The 13,084-nt window shown below is 41.2% G+C and overlaps 1 protein-coding gene across 2 annotated transcripts in view; it reads left to right on the top strand.

The window, feature by feature from the left end:
* The window catches only part of LOC128705227 (uncharacterized), a 194,881-nt gene that overhangs the window by 50,042 nt on the left and 131,755 nt on the right, over nucleotides 1–13,084 (top strand). The window lies entirely within an intron of this gene.

Raw genomic sequence — 13,084 nt, 5'->3', positions numbered from 1 at the left:
AGTTTCCGGCTTAGGAAGCATACAGGGAAGGGAGTACCATTATGGTATTGTAGTAGCACCGCACCTAAGCCAGTATTGGAGGCATCAGTTCTTAAACAAAATGTTTTATTAATATCTGGAATCTTAAGTATAGGGTCTTTCGAAAAGATACTTTTAATCTCATTAAACTTTTCCCGAGCTACGTCGGAAAGTTCAAGAGGTTCCTTCACAGACTTTTTAAGGAAGTCGGATAAGATGCCTGTAAGATCAGTAAGGTTCGGGATAAATCGTGCATAAAAATTTACAGAACCAAGAAAGCTATGCATGAGCTTCTTGGTTTTGGGGAATTTAAATTCTAATAAAGCTTTGATCTTACTGGGGAGAGGCTGTAAAGAGTTATTACAAAGTATCAGTCCAAGATATCTAATCTTGTTATACACAAGGAAGCATTTCTTCGGCTTGGCAGTGAGGCCATGTGAGCGTAACCTACATAAAACTGATGTTAATGTTTGGATACGTTCACCCCACGTGGATGTCATTACGTAAATGTTATCAAAATAAACTGAAACATTTGGCATATTACCCAAAACCTTTCTCATCAGTCTCACGTAGGTAGCACAGGCAGTTACCAAATCGAAGGGCATAGTTCTGTACTGCATCAGTCCTTTGTGGGTAGGAAAAGCGGTGTACTGCTTAGAAGAAGGATCTAACATTACTTGATGATATGCCTGCACAATATCAATCTCTGAAAAGAAGGCAGCGTCATAAAATTTGTGTAGATCGCTATCTATTAAGGGCATAGGCTCAGCATCCCACCGAGTTATAGCATTAAGGCCTCTGAAGTCAACAGCAAGTCTATATGAATTATCCTCCTTCTTAACCATGACTACTTGTGAGCAATATGCAGATACTGAAGGTTCAATGATCTTTAGTTTTAATAATTTGTCTACCTCTCGGTCAAATGCATCCCTAAGGTGAACTGGAACTGGGTATAATTTCCGTTTGATCGGATTGTCCGTCAATAAGTCAATCTTATGGACTACCGTGGAGGTAACACCTGGAATATCAGTAAAGACGTCTGAAAAGTTACTCACACATTGAAGTTGTTCATGTCTCTTATGGTCATCCAAAGATTCATTAATATTAATGTTGGTTGCGCCCGAGTGGTCAAGAGTCACCAAGTCATGTAGTTCTTCATCATAGTCTAAGTTAGAGGTGTCAATTACGCACACCTTACATTCTTCAGTTGTCTTATCAAGTTCATGTGGAAAAACTAAGTCAAAGTTATTAAGGCAGTTAACCGAATTTCTTCGGTAATATTTCTTAAGGATGTTGATATGATAAAGCTTAGGTTTCCCCTTGACTTCTATGAGGTAGTCAACTTTCCCCATGCTACTAATAATTTATTTGACTTGATAGGCAAAAGTACCAGAACGTCATCCCCTACTTTAAAACTTCTCCTCTGACTTTTGGAATCAAAATAGGTTTTGTACTGGTCCATTGACAAGCTTAAGTTTCTCGAAACTATGTCAGAGGTCTCCTCAAGTTTGGATCTAAGGTCAAGGAGAAATTGGTAAGAAGACTGAACCTCAGCATTTACCTCCTCATTAGTCCATAAGTCATGAAGGATGGATAATGGACCTCTGGCCTGTCTACCATAGAGAAGTTCAAAAGGTGAAAACCCCAAAGAGTCACTGGGAACTTCCGTCATGGGAAACAAAGCACAGGGTAGGTAACGATGCCACTCCTTAGGTTTAAGGGAGCACAGTTTCCTTAACAAAGGAGTCTTTCGATATATCTAAAGGCTTAAAGTCAGGGAAAATCAAAGGATGGACAGTAGGAGTAGCCTGGGCTTTGGTCTGAGCCCTAGTCAAGACATTTATGGTGTCGGAGGTGATATCTTCACTTTCATCTAACAAGTGAACCGGTGATCCTACCTCACTTTCGAGAGTAGCATCACTGGTTTTTAATCCCACATGAGTCTCACGAGACATTGTCTCATCTGAACTTTCGAGGGGCTTCTCTGGCTCTACAAGAAGAGGATCTGAAACACTTATGTCCATCTTTGGTGATGAAAGGTCAACCTCAGAAGGAGGAATGGCACCTTTTACATTATCTATTAGTACGGAGCAAGAAGTGATGGGAGCTAGTACGGCTTCATTCCAACCTGTGAACCATTTAGATCTATTGTAGCAACGGATGGTAGGAAAAGTGTCTGTACGGCCCAAGTAGTCTGAAAGTATAGCAGAGGAATGAGTTTCTTTAAGATTAGGGAACAGCTTATCAGAAATGACTATACATGTGCATCCAGTGTCTCGTAAAATGGTAGATACATTAAGTCCATTAACTGTTCCTGAACAGAAGGGTGCTTGGTCAATACAGTCTTTGAAACATCTTCCAACTTTTTGGACCTTCTTAGAAGGACAATCTGGACGTTTATGTCCCTTAACACCACACAAATGACAAACAGGAATAAAAGAAGTCACTTTACTTTCCACTAGAGGCTTTGATTTCTTAAGGTCTGATGAACCCTTGCCCTTAGGGTTCGATTCCTTTAGGTCTTTATAGGAATTGTGAGCCTCAGCATACAAGTCGGCGGCCTCAGCAACTTCCTCAGCTTTAATCAGGTTATGTTCTCTAATGAATGTTCTTATCTGGTGGGGAAGAGCTGTCAGGAACTGGTCAGCAACCATGAAGTCTCTAAGAGATTCATAACTGTGATCAATTCCTGAACTCTCTATCCAAAAGTCGAACAAACGAAAGAGTGTTACCTGTAACTGCTGAAAGTTCTGGCCAAGCTGTAAGGTGGCAAACCTGAAATCTTTCCTGTAAGAATTAGTGGTTTTTTGATATGCTTTAAGGATTGCCTTCTTCAGTAGGTTATAATTACATATGATATCCTGCAACAAAGTTGCATAGATATTCAAGGCTGTACCAGAAAATAACATTCCTAACCTGGTAGCCCAGGTGTCAGCAGGCCATTCACAGAGTGTAGCAGTATTTTCAAACCTGATAATGTATGAAGTTATGTCGTCCCCCTCCGTGAAGGGAGGTAAATTAGGTGTTGGAATATGTGCACTGCACGTTGTTACATTACTCCTCCCTCTAATTGTTGTTGTGTAAAAGTTAACTTTTTATTCTCTAATTCAAGGCGAGCTTTTTCGAGCTCGCGATCCTTTTCTCTCTCTATTAACTCAAGTTCTCTAGCTTTTTCCTCACGTTCTCTAGCTTTTTCCTCATGTTCTCTAGCTCTTTCCTCAACTTCTCTATCCTTTGCTCTTTCCTCAAGTTCTCTTAATTTAACTTGTTCCTCACGTAGCTCTCTCCTCACGATCAAGTCTATCACGTTCCTTTTTGTCTTCTCTCTCTCTTTCTAACTGTCTATCTTGGTTTTCTCTTTCAATTCAATCTCTCTCCTTTTTATCCTCTCTTTCTCTTTCTAACTGTCTTTCTTGATTCTCTCTCTCTATTCTTTCTCTCTCCTTATTCTCTTCTCTTTTGATTCTCTCTCTCTCTCTTTCAAGTCTTTCCTGGATCTTAGCACTAATGAAAGATTCTAAATTTTTCCCTGTTATTCCTAACTTTCTTCCAGCATTCATCCAAAACTGGTATTCCCCTATACTTGCAAGAATAACTTAAACTATCAGGGGTAATGAAACGGGTATTAAAGAAAAAAGAGGGTTCAATTCCTGCTCCGCTCAAACTGCAAATAAACCAGAGGGATCGATCCCTGCTTCAATTAAGCAATATGTATTAATTAAAACGAAGGGTTCTATGCCTGCTCCAAGCAAACAGTAAGTAGAATGGGGTCCCTTGACCATCCAATCTTCTCACCAACAAATCAAGAGTGTCCTACGACAGTTCCCTTGATAAAATAAAGAGCTCAATGAAACAAATTGTGACTGGAAAATCTCGGGTCCCTAGAGTCTAATCCTCCAAAGTGTTTCAAGCTCACGTACAATTAGGTGGCAGAATTAAATATTATATCCTGCCTGACTTGACTTACAATAAATTGAGACTATAACAATCACCAAATCTTTTAAATACTTGTACCGTAGTCCTACCATAGAGAATGATTACTCATGGCTGGTGGTAACCGTCTGTGGTATGCAGCGTTGAAGTTCCAATGGTAGATTTGAGATGGAGTTGAATCTTGATTCAGTCGAGTTGATCCTGGCAAGGTCGCCACTTGTGAAGGCTTACTCAGCCCTGTAACAACTTCAGTTAGTATTACCAAGGCTGGCTCCTCCTCAGGAAAATTAATAAATAGAAAAAGAAATAATAACAGACAATGATAAACACTTTATTATTTAGAAACGTAAAATGTAAAACAATAAAACATGAATGGTATCCTAATTAAAAGAAAAATGAAAAATGAAATGAAAAAAATTACATTTGAACTCAACGCTAATATAGGTATATCGTGGTAATGGGGTGTCAGGTGTTGGTGACACTGAGTGTTGTTGAAATCGCAGCCGTTGCTGATGTGGGGAGGGTAGCAGGTGTTGGTGACCACCACTGGCTCATTCTTCACCAAGTATTGCCGTGTGTAATTACTTCAGATGACAGGAAAACAGGTTTGTTGCCACTGCTATGATGAGGGGTTAGGTCCTGTGTTGGCTTACATAACAGGTAAGTAGACTAAACATGGGACGTCTCAGGACGTTAGTCCGTCTCCTTCTATTCTTTTCGTTGGTTGGCAGGTGACCCTCTCTCTCATTCCAAGCTGTAAAGAGAGACAGATTACCCACCATTTAAGAAATCACTCTCCATGATAACTACAATACCTAAAAGATGTGGTGATTATTAAAACATTTAACAGATAAAGACTGAAAGGACTAAGTTAATTATTGGTCAAAAGTGAAGCTTTCAAGCAATAAGTCCACTAAAATATGATCAGGCATGTACTTACGGTAGTGTTGGGAGCTGTGAGTCGAGTGATTTACTGTTTGACTGGAGCCCCACACGTCACCTTTCGGGGGGGGGGGGGGAGGGAGGGGAAGGGATAGCGGGAGCTAGACTGACCCTACCTTAACAAGCAGCCGGCAATCAAACTATCACTTTCGGGAAGGGGGAAAAAGGGGGGGGGAATAGCTGGAGCTGGACTTACCCTACCTTAACAAGTAGCCAGCAATGAAACTATTGTTACTATACACTCCCTCGCTACTCCTATCTATTGAACTTTTCCCTCACAAGCGGGCAGTGGAGAACAACATGACGTTCAATGGTGATAAGTTCCAGCTGCTTAGATATGGAAAGAATGAAGAACTCAAAAGGAGCACTATATGCAAAACTCAAGAGGGTCACCAAATAGAACTTAAAGAACACATAAAGGACCTAGGAATAATTATGTCAGCGGACCTTTAAGAACATAAGAACATAAGAATGGAGGAACACTGCCGAAGGCCTACTGGCCCATGAGTGGCAGGTCCTTATCAAAATGACCTCTACCTAAAGCTACCCAAGAATTAACTCCCGTACCCAATGACACCAATCAAACCTAGCCCCTCCCACTCATATAATTGTCCAGTCTCTTCTTAAAGCTACCCAAGGTCCTAGCCTCTATCACCCCACTGGGAAGACTGTTCCACGCATCTACAACTCTGTTAGAGAACCAGTACTTACCTATGTCCTTTCTAAATCTAAATTTATCCAACTTAAATCCATTATTTCTGGTTCTTACCTGGTTCGACACCCTCAGTACTTTATTAATATCTCCCTTGTTTATGCCCATCATCCACTTATACACTTCAATACATCTCCCCTCATTCTACGCATCTCCAGAGAGTGGAGATTTAAGGCTTTAAGTCTATCTTCATACGGGAGGTTCCTTACACAGTAAATCATTTTAGTCATTCTTCTCTGTATGTTCTCTAATGAGTCTATATCCATCCTGTAGTAAGGGGACCAAAACTGAGCAGCATAATCTAAATGAGGCCTCACTAGTGATGTACAGAGCTGTAAAATAACTTTTGGGCTTCTGTTACTCATACTTCTTGAGATAAATCCAAGTAATCTGTTGGCCTTGTTGCGCACACTAAGGCACTGCTGTCTTGGCTTTAGATTTCTGCTCACCATGACTCCCAAGTCCTTTTCACATTCTGTATGATCAAGCTCTACTTCACCTAGATTATAGCTTCGAGGGTAATTTTCATTACCAAGGGCAAGTACCTTACACTTATCCACATTGAACTTCATCTGCCATTTTTCAGACCAGGACATTAATTTGTCCAAATCGTCCTGGAGTTCATTGATATCCTCCTCAGAGTGAATTATACGGCCTATCTTTGTATCATCAGCAAACTTACTCATGTCACTCGTAATCCCTTCATCAAGGTCATTAATGTAAATTATGAACAAGAGAGGGCCTAAAACTGATCCTTGTGGAACGCCACTAGTGACTAATCCCCATTCAAGATTGAGACACTTATGCAGCATATGGGAATCTTTATTCAGGAAACGTTTCGCCACACAGTGGCTTCATCAGTCCAATACAAAGAGGAAGGCGTAAGGAGAGGAGGAGAATGAGGTAATCAGTCCCTCAACCTGGAGTCGATGTGTTCAGTCCATCAATCTTGTAGAATGTCACATTCTACAAGATTGATGGACTGAACACATCGACTCCAGGTTGAGGGACTGATTACCTCATTCTCCTCCTCTCCTTACGCCTTCCTCTTTGTATTGGACTGATGAAGCCACTGTGTGGCGAAACGTTTCCTGAATAAAGATTCCCATATGCTGCATAAGTGTCTCAATCTTCAACTTGTCGGTTTTTCAAACCATTCATCACAATCCCCATTCAGATTTCACTCCATTAATGGTAACTCTCTGCTTTCTATTGGTAAGCCATGCCTCAATCCATGCTAGAACTTTACCTCCTATACCATGAGCTGCCACTTTTCTTAAGAGTCTCTTGTGAGGTACTCTATCGAAGGCTTTACTAAAATCCAAATAAACAATATCATATTCCTTATCACTGTCAAGTGCCTCAAATGTTCTGTTGAAGAACGTCAGTAAGTTTGTCAGACAGGAACGACCTCTCGTGAATCCATGCTGAGATTCATTTATCAAGTTATGCTCTTCAAGGTGACTTCTAATAATGTCAGCTATAATTGATTCTAATAATAAAGACCATAACAAGACAAAGATCACGACAGCCAGGAAGATCACTGGGTGGGTACTGAGAACTTTCTAAACAAGAGATATAATGCCGATGATGACACTCTTCAAATCTCCAGCGCTCCCTCACTTAGAATATTGTTCAGTGCTGACGGTCCCGTTCAAAGCAGGAGAAATATCTGAGCTGGAACAAATATAGAGATAGTTTATGGCTCACACTGAGCCAGTAAAGCACCTAAACTACTGGGAACGCCTGCAAGTCTTGAACATGTATTCATTGGAGCAGAGGAGATAATATATACCTGGAAGGTACTCGAGGGCTTGGTCCCAAATCTGCACAATGCCATAACAACATACTGGAGTGAGAGATATGGGAGGAAGTGTAAAATAAACCCAGTGAGGAGCAGGGGTGCGGTGGGGAAAATAAGGGAACACTGTATCAACATGCGGGGTCCCAGACATAAGAACATAAGAAAGCTGGAACACTGCAACAGGCCTACTGACCCATGCGGAGCAGGTCCATGTCCCCCAGGATTAACCCAATGACCCCCCGGATTAGCCCAATGACCCACCCAGTCTGGTCACCTCCACTCAAGGAAGGAGCACGGTGCCAGACCCAGCAGCACAAGCTAGTCAGGTCCAACTCACACCCACCCACACCCACTCATATATTTATCTAACCTATTTTTAAAAATACACAACGTTTTAGCCTGAATAACTGTACTCGGGAGTTTATTCGTATCATCCTATATCCTTCCTGAATCTGAATTTTTCCAGCTTGAAACCATTGTTGCGAGTCCTGTCTTGGCTGGAAATTTTCGGCACGCTATTTGCATCCCCTTTATTTATTCCTGTTTTCCGTTTATACACCTCGATCATATCCCCCCTAATTCTACGCCTTTCGAGAGAGTGCAGATTCAGGGCACTCAGTCTATCCTCATAGGGAAGATTTCTGATACATGGGATCATCTTTGTCATCTTCCTTTGTACGTTTTCCAGAGCATTTATATCCATTCTTTAATACAGTGACCAGAACTGAGCAGCATAGTCTAAATGAAGCCTAACCAAGGATATATAGAGTTGAAGAGCAACCTGAGGACTTCTATTATTTATACTTCTAGATATGAAGCCAAGAATTCTGTTAGCTTTATTGTGAACACTAATGCACTGTTGTCTTGGTTTTAGATTACTGCTAAGCAGAACTCCTAAATCCTTTTTGCAATCAGTAGTATTAAGATCTACATTATTAAGTTTATATGTGGCATGGTTATTTAACTGTCCAACATTTAGAACTTTGCATTTGTCAATATTAAACTGCATCTGCCACTTCTCCGACCATTGCATCAGTCTATTCAAATCAACCTGGAGTGCTCTAGTGTCCTCATTAGAATGAATTGGATGGCCTATTTTGGTGTCATCAGCAAATTTGCTTATGTCGCTATTTATTCCCTCATCTATGTCGTTTATGTAAATTGTGAACAACAACGGGCCCAACGCTGACCCCTGAGAAACACCGCTTGTGACGTGCCCCCATTCTGATTTCTCCCCATTTATGCAAACTCTCTGCTGCCTATTTGTCAGCCATGCCTCTACCCAGGAAAAATTTCTCCTCCTATTCTGTGTGCCTTAAGTTTCCTCAATAGCCTCTGGTGTGGAACTCTATCGAAAGCCTTACTGAAGTCCATATACACAATATCATATTCATTACCATGATCTACCTCCTCAAACACCTTAGTGAAAAAAGTTAGTAAATTCGCAAGACAGGAACGCCCATTTGTAAAACCGTATTGAGATTTATTTATCAATCTGTACCTATGAAGATGGCTATGAATTGCTTCGGCAATTATTGATTGCATAAATTTTCCCACTATGGAGGTAAGGCTTGTTGGTCTATAGTTCGAAGCCAAGGACCTGCCTTATAAATAGGTATTACATTTGCCATTTCCCATTTATCAGGCACTATGCCAGTTTGTAGTGATATGTTAAAAAGATTAGCCAAAGGTAAGCTAAGTTCCTCTTTACATTCCTTTAACACCATTACCTGGAGTTTACCTGGAGAGAGTTCCGGGGGTCAACGCCCCCGCGGCCCGGTCTGAGACCAGGCCTCCTGGTGGATCAGAGCCTGATCAACCAGGCTGTTGCTGCTGGCTGCACGCAAACCAACAAACGAGCCACAGCCCGGTTGATCCGGAACTGACTTTAGGTGCTTGTCCAGTGCCAGCTTGAAGACTGCCAGGGGTCTGTTGGTAATCCCCCTTATGTGTGCTGGGAGGCAGTTGAACAGTCTCGGGCCCCTGACACTTATTGTATGGTCTCTCAACGTGCTAGTGACACCCCTGCTTTTCATTGGGGGGATGGTGCATCGTCTGCCAAGTCTTTTGCTTTCGTAGTGGGTGATTTTCGTGTGCAAGTTCGGTACTAGTCCCTCTAGGATTTTCCAGGTGTATATAATCATGTATCTCTCCCTCCTGCGTTCCAGGGAATACAGGTTTAGGAACCTCAAGCGCTCCCAATAATTGAGGTGTTTTATCTCCGTTATGCGCGCCGTGAAAGTTCTCTGTACATTTTCTAGGTCGGCAATTTCACCTGCCTTGAAAGGTGCTGTTAGTGTGCAGCAATATTCCAGTTAGTTCATAAGGACTTGGGGATTTGTTAGGTTTTAGTTTCTCTATTTGTCTGAGGACCATGTCACTAGTTACCGCAATCGTACATAATTTATTATCATCCTGTTCTACATAATCTATTATTTCAGGAATATCACTAGTATTTTCCTGGGTGAAAACTGAGAGGAAGTAGGTATTGAGTATTTCACACATATCCTTATCACCGTCAGTGATCTGACCAGAGTTACTCTTGTCCCTAATCTTACTTTTGTATAACTGAAAGAACCCTTTTGGGTTAGTCTTTGAATCCCTTTCGGCCTTAACCTCATAATCCCATTTTGCTTTTCTTATTCGTTTTTTTATTTCTCTCTTTAGCTGAATGTATTGATTTCTTAACTTCCCATCCCCTCTTTTGATACGCCTATGTATGCCTTTCTTTTGAGCAATGAGATGTTTTAATCTATTGTTCATCCATTTGGGATAATTTTTGTTAGATCTTATTTCCCTACTCGGAACAAAAGTTGTCTGGGCAGCTAGAATTATGCTCTAGCTGATCACCTACCTTACCCATAGTCAGGACATCCCAATTTAGCCCACTCAGGTAATTTTTCAGTCCCATGAAGTCGGCCAAGCGAAAATCTGGGACAGAGATTTGATTGCAATTATCTGGGTAATTCCATTACATATTGAAACTAAGTGATTTGTGATCACTTTCCCCAAGTTCATCATTAACCTCAAGATTTTTAATTAGTGAATCTTTGTTGGCAAAAACCAAGTCAAGCAGATTGTTTCCTCTAGTTGGTTCTGTCACAACCTGTTCTAAAAGGCAATCTTGAACTGTATCAAGAAAGTCACTAGACTCAAAATTTCCTGTCATATTGTTCCAATCAATTTGTCTAAAGTTAAAATCTCCCATTATCACAACATTTTCATATCTAGATGCCTTATGAATTTCTTCCCATAACAGCTTACTGCACTCCCTATCAAGGTTTGGGGGCCTATAAATCACTCCCAAAATTAATTTGTCGAGTCCCTCAAGAAACTTTAGCCAAACCGATTCTGTGTTCGATGTTTCTAATCTTATGTTATGTCTATGACAACAATTTAAATTTTCTCTGACATACATCGCTACTCCACCACCCTTCCTGTTGACCTTATCAGTGTGGAATAGTTTATAATCCTCTATGTTGCATTCAGAAGACATTTCTCTATCTTTCAGGTTGAACCAGGTCTCTTTTATACCAATAATATCTGTATTACCTTCACTTGCAAGTAATCTTAGCTCATCTATCTTATTTCTTAAACTCCTACTATTTGTATAGTATATGTTAAGGGAGCTAGTCACTCGTTGCCCTCTACTATCTCTCTTTGTTTGTTGATCAATTAATTTGCCATTACTAGCAACTTTATTTTGAATATTGTCTTTTAAAGATATCCCTGAGGTATCCCGGTAATAACTACTGTTTTTAACCCTAATACTGCAGCCTGATTGTTTCCCACAAACGCCCATACCTCTACAATCTATCTGTTTAAATTCCTAGACAAGTCATCAATTACCCTCTCTATCGAATTGGCTAATGCAACCACTCCATCCCCAGAGAGATGAACCCCATCCCTTGCATACATATCACGTTTGCCAAAGAATAGGTCCCAGTTATCAATGAATGGGATTGCAAGTTCCTTGCAGTACCTGTCTACCCAGCAATTTATACCAATTGCCCTAGACATCCATTCATTGCTCACTCCCTTTCTAGGCAAGATGCTACATATGACTGGGATCCCTCCCTTAGACGTAACTACTTCTATGGCTGACCTGTACTTATCCAGCAGCTCCTCTCTCTTGCCCTTCCCAATGTCATTACCCCCAGCACTAAGACAGATAATGGGCTTGTTCCCATTACCTGCCATAATATTGTCCAACCTGCTGACTATGTCGCCAACACCAGCTCCAGGAAGACACACTCTCTGTCTGACCTTTCTGTCTCTGTTACAAAATGCACGGTCCATATAATTTACCTGATAATCGCCTACTATTAAAATATCCTTACCTTGATTAGCATGGGAATCAGTGGTACCTTCAACCTCACTAACCACTGAAGTACCCTCGTACACTCGTCTTGGAGAACAGAGAATCGATTTCGTACCTTCACATCTTCTCTATTAACTCTCCTCATGTTCCTTCTTCCTGAACTGTGAACCACTTGCCACTTAAATCTGCTGCCACTATCACTGCTGGTGACCATTCCTTCCTTACCAGCTAAATCCTTCTCACACTCACTCCCCAACTCATCTATGCGAAGCTTCAGCTTCCTATTTTCCTCCTGAAAAAGTAGAATCTCCTTGTTCAACACTTGAACCTGAGATTCTAAAGCACTACAACAAGTCATGGTGCTTGGTAACAGCCCACGCTAACTCCCAAGACCTTAGGCAGGTATGACCGCACGTGACCACTGACCTCAGCGTACTGACCAGCGAACATACTATTCAACATCTTACCCGAAGATATCAGAAACACTGCTGGGACAAGTGTTGAAGCCTTCAAGAGGAAACTGGACAAGTATCTTCACCAGGTACCGGATCAACCAGGCTGTGATGGATATGTGGGGCAGTGGGCCTCCAGCAGCAACAGCCTGGTTGATCAGGCAAGCACCAGACGAGCCTAGCCTATGGCCGGGCTGAGAGCAGATAAACTCTCGAGATTGTTCAAATATATATCTAAGGTATACATAGCAGTATATGTGTAGAGAGCCTAGGATAACCCAGAAAAGTCAGAGTGACTTATTTCCATTGGGGTCCTTTATAATATTTGACATAATATATGAGACATTGTTAAGTCCGTTCCGCGAACTTCGATATTTTAGTAAGTTAGGTCTGCTGCCGGTATAACTCACTCAGCTGCTGCTGCAAATAGGTATCGTAATGTGATAGGTGCTCTAGGTAGGGTGCTGCAATACAGGCTGCAACCTGAGCGATACAGCATCTGTAGTAAGGAAGTAGATATGTGGGTTCATTTAGGCATGGGGGCACATGTGCCATCATGCTAGGATAGTCAAAAAGTAATGTAGAGTGATCTTTTGAGGGCTTAACCCATCTAGGTAGTGTGGTACAAGATACACGTAGTACATATAGGTGGTTGCAACATCTAGGTACTGTGGTACAAGATACACGTAGTACATATAGGTGGTTGCAACATCTAGGTACTGTGGTACAAGATACACGTAGTACATATAGGTGGTTGCAACATCTAGGTAGTGTGGTACAAGATACACGTAGTACATAAAGGTGGTTGCAACATGGTGATTGCAACTAGTTTAGTGCTTTAATGAATCAGGTTGTTGGTAATATTATAATGGTGATGTTAATATTAATGATATTAAGGGGTG

The sequence above is a fragment of the Cherax quadricarinatus genome, chromosome 79 (assembly GCF_038502225.1).
Source record: "Cherax quadricarinatus isolate ZL_2023a chromosome 79, ASM3850222v1, whole genome shotgun sequence".
Lineage (NCBI taxonomy): Eukaryota > Metazoa > Arthropoda > Malacostraca > Decapoda > Parastacidae > Cherax > Cherax quadricarinatus.
This window is presented reverse-complemented; position numbering and strand designations above follow the sequence as displayed.